This window comes from Sinocyclocheilus anshuiensis, unplaced genomic scaffold (genome assembly GCF_001515605.1).
Source record: "Sinocyclocheilus anshuiensis isolate Anshui unplaced genomic scaffold, SAMN03320099.WGS_v1.1 scaffold184, whole genome shotgun sequence".
In the NCBI taxonomy this organism is placed as follows: Eukaryota; Metazoa; Chordata; class Actinopteri; order Cypriniformes; family Cyprinidae; genus Sinocyclocheilus; species Sinocyclocheilus anshuiensis.
Window position 1 is genome coordinate 164,171 of NW_015557077.1, and position 6,957 is coordinate 171,127.

The window sequence follows — 6,957 nt, forward strand, 5'->3', positions numbered from 1 at the left end:
GTGAACCAAAAACAACTGATAGCAGCTCTCAGTGATATGTGTCGGGTTCCCGCTATGATAGCAGCAACATTCACAATTATTGATGATATTGCTCCTGTGAAAGTCAGCAAGAAGAGAAAATCAACAGTAGTACAGAGTATGAAAAGACAATGCAGAAAAGCTAAGCGGATGTGGCGGAAGACGAAACTTGAAATTCACTATAGCATATTGCAGATATGCTCACTGACTATAAACCTAACAGACCACTCAGATCATTAGGATCGAGTCAATTAGAAGAAATACCAAGGGTTCACACAAAACAAGGGGAATTCGCTTTTAGCTATTTTGCCGCCCGCAGTTGGAATCAGCTTCCAGAAGAGATCAGATGTGCTAAAACATGTCAAATTTAAATCTAGACTCAAAACTAATCTGTTTAGCTGTGCATGTATTGAATGAGCACTGTGCGATGTCCGAACTGATTGCACTGCATTTTATGTATTTCACTGTATTTTATGCAACCCGAAATGATTGCACTGTATTTTATGTATAATCATTTTCTATTTTTAACTGTCTTAAATTCATTTTAAATCAATTTTTAAATAATTTTCAAAGTTTTTAAATTCCTTGTTTCATTTTTATGATTATTTTTTATGATTATTTTACTTTCTTTTATGTAAAGCACTTTGAATTACCATTGTGTACGAAATGTGCTATAAAAATAAACTGCCTTGCCTTGCCTTGCCTAGAAGAACAGGATCATAATGGATATGAGCCAGATCCTGCTGTGACAGGAGACGCACAGAGAAACATTTCATGAGTGTCTTATTATATAATCATCAGTCAGACTCTCATCTGATCATCTTCTTTTGAAAGAGACAACACTTAAAAAATGGCTTTCAGCTCTGGAAATATCTTAGGAATCTTTCTCTTAGCTCTTTCTTCTGGAAGATATAAGTATCTGTCAAACACCACTAGCACCACCAATAGTTCAAAACTTTTCAACTTTTTAAAAATTGGATCAGGTGATCTTCAAAGCTGATAAAATGTATTTTTATTTGCCTGCATGTTAAATTTGACCATGAAGACCCCAAACATGTAGGTAACATGCTGTATATTAGCAATCAGTCCTACAAGGATTTCAGACAAAAATGCAAGGTGCCACAAAATGGAGTGTTTGCTTGATTTTGCAATACATTCTGAAATCACAAAATCGTGAAATCCTGGAGTGACAGAGCAATGCCTTAGCAATATGAAACCAAACCAAACCTGATTGTGTCTTAAAGGGTTAAACAAAACAGCACTCATTAAGTATATACAGTTATGTAAATGGATGTGAAGAAGGTTTAATCGATTTTGTGTCCATTTTGTGTGAATGCATGTGAAGATCTGTTCTTCCTTTGTGGCTTTGGCCACATGGCAAAACTTGTTTCTGCTGTGAGGGGGATTTACGATCAGTCACACTTTGATGAGTAAAGGCTGATTTATACTCGACGCGTCCGCAAGTTCGCTTGGGTGCGTGCAGAAATATGACGTCCTTGCGGTGTTGGCGGAAGTCTGCTTTGAGTGTGCGTGACCTCATTTTGCGTGCCGGTGTGCACGGCATTTTTTTTAACTTTCTGCCCAGCTCTGCTTCTGAAGATGCATGCCTTCAGGGCGACTCTAGCCGAACAGGCACATCTGTGCCGGCATTTGTGTGAAACAGAAGCAGTTTGATGTGAAGTTCAAACACCACCAGGTGCAACCTCTGACACTTTAAGGGAAAATAATGTATAGTTTTTTTGTATAGTTTGTCCAATTAATTTAGATACTGTTTCTACACTATTTGCTTAAAGTTGTCTTGTGTTTGATGCAAAATAAACCCAAAAGCTTAAGATTATTTTAATCAGTTTGTACATAAAGAAATTATTAATTCATCAACTCATTCATCACGCGAGAAGTCTTGTACTGGCAAATGACTTCTTCTCACCAGTGATTCCCAATTGCTTTAGAGGACAATTATTCCTCGTCACCCCCTGTCGTTTCAAAGAATAGTACAATCGTGAGCGCGACAAGTATAAAAGCCTCGTCCGTTTGGGAAGGTGCGCGCGCAGTCAGCGGAGACTCGCGGAGCGGAGCTAGGTGAAAGTATAAATCCTGCTTAAGGGAGAACAAAGCATTTCCTGCATAGGGTTTACTGTTTGTTAATGTTAACCCCCCTCTCCACAAGAGGTAGTGTTGTTTATCTGAAGGCAAAAGTCATTCCTTTGTTGTCCACAAATCTTGATCTCATCAGAATATAACGTTGTGTGGAAAGGAGTTTTGCCATCTTGACTGCTGTTCACTACAACACTCAGGTTCTGTTTGGTTTCAATGCACTCAAGCATTGTTAAGTCACTCCAGGATTTCACGATACTATGATTGGAGAATTTATTGCAAAATCAAACACTACATTTTTTTGTAGCACCTTGCATTTTTTCTGAAATCCTGATGAGACTGATTGCTAATATACAGCGTCATGTTTGTGAAGTTTCGGTGTCTTTAACCATTATAAAGCTATAAATAATTGTCGTAGCCTTTGAACTGCTTTTTTTTTTAGCAAATCTACTTAGCCCTACAATGAGACTCCATGTGCTTGAGCTACTGGATGGACATTTACATTCTTAGCAGATGTTTTATCATCCAAACTATTTCCTAGAATGTTCACATATAGTGCAAGTGGCAAATACTAGAATCTTCTGGCTCTAATGTGATATAATGAATATAAGAAGAATGTAGCTGATGCTGTGAAAGTGCTGGATTGAGGTGAGTTACTAAAGATAAGTCAAGTCAACAAGAGCTGCAAAAATCTGATGTTCCTGCAGGTTATTGGGTGAAGTGTGGAGCTGATGAGTTTTGATTTCTGTTTTCTGTAGAGTTTTCAGACTCTCTCAGCACCTCCTGAATCTACAGACATAAACGAGGTTCCCTTCATTTCTCTCATCTCTTTTGATGGCCTAAAAGAATCTGCCCATCAGCTGAGAGACAAAGTGGAGGATTTCTGCAAAGAGCAGGTCAAGAAGATCTCAGACAGAGGTAAAGTCCTGGAGATTCATCTGCTCTCAGAAACGAGTCCATCATAATCTCATATCATGGAGAGCATCATATTAGAAATGTCTTAGGAATGGATGCAGGATCATGAGAATCACACTGTTCATGTCTGTTGATTTCCACAGTCAAGTTCACCAACATTGTTCTCTGGACCAGGAACAACTTCCTACAATGTAAGTCAGTAAGAAAACAAGCAGAAAAACTCACTGAGTGTGTTCATGTTCTTCCTAAAGAAGGTGAAAGAAGAGTTTTATAATTGATGATGTAAAAGATTTTCACAGGATATCTGGTCATCTCTACTGAGACACTGATGATGATGTGTTTTATCTCCATCAGATTCCCATCAGCTCACTCTGGATCTGAACACAGTAAATAAACGCCTCCATCTGTCTGAGAGCAACAGAGTGATTACTGACACTGCCACAGATCAGCCGTATCCTGATCATCCAGACAGATTTGATAGTTATTCTCAGGTGTTGTGGAGAGAGAGTGTGTGTGGACGCTGTTACTCGGAGCTGGAATGGAGTGGACGTGTGTTTATATCAGTGTCATATAAGAGCATCAGCAGGAAGGGACGGGGTTATGAGTGTTTGTTTGGATATAATGATCAGTCCTGGAGTTTAGACTGCTCTTCCTCCAATTACTCATTTGGACACAATAACATATGGACTCGTCTCCGTGTAAAGCCCATCAGCAGTAGAATAGGAGTGTTTGTGGATCACAGTTCAGGAACTCTGTCCTTCTACAGCGTCTCTGACACAATGAGCCTAATTCTCATACTCCAGACCACATTCACTCAGCCGCTCTATCCTGGGTTTGCTTTTGGTTCTGGATCATCAGTGAAACTGTGTTGATGAACCAGAATAGATTGACGAGAGATTCTCCAAATAATGCTTTGAGCTGCATGATAAATCAGCCACAGTGAGATGTTATAGATTCTCTTCTTTTCTCTTTCTGACTTTAATACTGCTGCTGAACTTCTGTTACTTAAATAGCGTGTCAGAATTAATGTAACATGTAAATGTAATCCTCATATAGACAGTAGGATCAGTGTGTGTGAGTGCTGCAGATTGACAATGCGTTTCTGTGCTTTTCTCAACCTCTGTTTGTGTTGATTGAAATCAATGAAGAGTACAAATGCACCAAAGTGAGACTGGACATGACCCTGACCGAGTCTCAGGATGCTATAAAACAAGTGGCTGCTCCCAGACTGTCAACTGGAAGGAACTGGACCCCAACTGAGGCCATACAGCAAGCAAAATATGCTCTTAGGCATAGAGACATTGTCGGGCAATTGCAGCAGGGAAGAGTGTTTTGGATTCAGGACAAGCCGACCCAAATAGAACATGGCAACATCTACCCAGAAAAAAAATCTTATATTAGCCAAGGTCCGGCAGCAAGAGGAGGCAGAGAGATGAAAAAAGGCAGTCTCGCAGTCCAGATAGGGTCAATGGACTAACTGGGGAAAACTGGAGAAACGTAAGCTCACCTCGAAGGACCTTTGGGAGATGGAGGGAAGCAGAGTTTCATCATCAGAGCCACCTATGATGTTCTTCCCAAACCCAAAACTCTAAACCAGTGAACTGGAGAAGATCCATCATGTCTTCTCTGTTAAACACCAGCAACATTAAGGCACATCCTTGTTGGCCGCAAAATTGGTCTTTCCTAAGGCCGTTACACCTGGAGGCACAATCAGGCCCTGAGACAACTGGTGATTATCTTCGAAGGAAGGAGAACGACCACCAATGCCCTCTTTCCTCCAAAGCGTGGAGTCTTAAAATCCACCGCTTTCATAAGAGTAGCATACTTCCAGTGAAGTCAATTACAAAAATGGAATTGACCCTGTTGGATGATGCCAGGGACTGGAAAATGCAGGTTGATTTAGACCAGAAGCTCAGCTTTCTGCATAAGATAATCGCAACTAACCTCAAGCAGGACCTAATCCTGTGGTCAACCTCGCAAAAGTCCCTGTTCGTTGTGGAACTAACTGTGCCATGCAGGTATTCCCAATTGTTTTTGTCAGTCAACCCCATGAAAATAAAATATTTACTTGAAATATTTCTGAGGAAATTAATATTTCAATAATTTAACAACACACTTGCTATGTTTTTTTGGTATTTTCATGTTTACAGTTCTCTCATGTTCATATTGACATGCAGGTAAACAAATTAAAAATATATATTCTTAGTGTTCAAGTGTAAGCAAACACCACCACCCCCCTTGCTCATTTACGACCCCCTTCTCCCTTCTGCCCTCTCTCCCTCTCCCTCTCACTCTTTTTCCCCCAAAAGGTTTCACTCTAAGTTCAGTAAGAATATGTATATACCAGGGCCGTTTCCTCCGAGTAGGCAAGGGAGGCAGTGACTCCTCAAACAATTTAATGAGAAAATGATTGATTACAGAAATAAAACAATGCAAATATTACTAAATATGACATTAAAAGTATAAAAGTCACGTTTTTAAAAAGTAACACTGTCCAACTGTGACATCCACAGGTAAAGTTACAGCGGAGGCTTTGTGCTGTGTATTCACCGTTGGCCAAGTGAATTACTAAGCGATACCAAGTCGTTAATGAACGAATGATTGAAAGTATGGGATTTCCAGAATAATAACATATCTAAATTAATAAACAATCGATTTTTGTGATCAGTTTTCAGTTAGAAATATTGCCTAAATTTAATGATCACTTGAAATTGGAGTCAGACTGAACACGGAGCTAGACTGAAATTGAAACTAAATCCTGATAAATTAGGTGAACTTGGCAGAAGCACAAGTAAAAGTTCTACACGCATTATACCTTCGCCCACCAATTGGATTCCGTCTTTGGGCCAATCTGGGTGGATCCTTACAAAAGTGACCAAGAGGGTCAAGAAGAGCAAACTTACCAGCTGCCTAGGAAAGAAACACTCCCACCAAGAGTACTCACCTACGATAAGTTGATTATACCTACTTATAATGTCGGACAATCAAATGGAATCTTGGAGTCACTGCAACAGAACTTAACGTATGTGTCTGCTCATGGACTGTCAACATGGTTGCCACCTGTTCAGCAATACTGTTATCATTTGCCTTTTGTGTATGGAGTCCACTAATCAGGTGCCATTAACTGTTAACTAAGTGAAACCAAAAGTTTCTTTGCATTTTTACAGTCTGACATCTGGAGAAGTGATGGATTGTTTTGTTTTGGAATACTGCTCTGGACATTCATTAAACTTTTAAATGTTGGAAAAAAGGGAATATGGACTGTTTCGTCTGAGGAATATCTCCTTTAAAAGCAGGATAGGTGATTTGGCTCAAAAATCAAAAAAAAAAAAAAATGTTTTGTTATGCTGGTTGAAAGTCTCTTCACATCCCGATAGCAATCACTAAGTTTAGTGGTCTAAACGTATTTATGTGTATTTATATTGTCTATGGAAGTTGTAGGACCATAAAATGTTCATCCAATCGAAATGTTCGGTCCGAACATTACAATAGGCTGCCCTGCCTGCCTATCAAAATATGTATTTGCATACCTCTGCCCACCCTTTACACAGACATGATACGTCATCAGCACGTTCCAGCGAGAATGAAAGGCGCTATTATTGTAATATGAGCTTTGTACTGTAAGGTTTTCTCAGAGGTGAATGAGACATGAGGTAATCTGACATTGTTGCATTCAACTGTCCACCAACGCCGTCTCTCATCGTGTTGCTGGTTCGTCTCTGGTCTGCCTGAACGCGTTCATGTGTTTTGGAGGAGGCGTGGCTTTGCATAGTGATTATGTAGGGAGGGTGGGGATCTTGCTTTCAAAGCTAGCTTGCTATCGCTATCCTTTCTGAAATAGCCTACCCAAACCCAAACAGACTTTGAACTTTGAAAATTTTAATAATGCTATGGACTGTTTGCCTTATGGACTGTAGTCTTGAGAAGCTG

General features: G+C 39.8%; 1 pseudogene; it reads left to right on the plus strand.

Annotated features, from left to right (window-relative positions):
* LOC107676819 (tripartite motif-containing protein 16-like) overlaps window positions 1-3,943 on the plus strand; it is a 5,438-nt pseudogene extending 1,495 nt beyond the window's left edge.
* The last annotated feature ends 3,014 nt before the right edge of the window (window positions 3,944-6,957 follow it).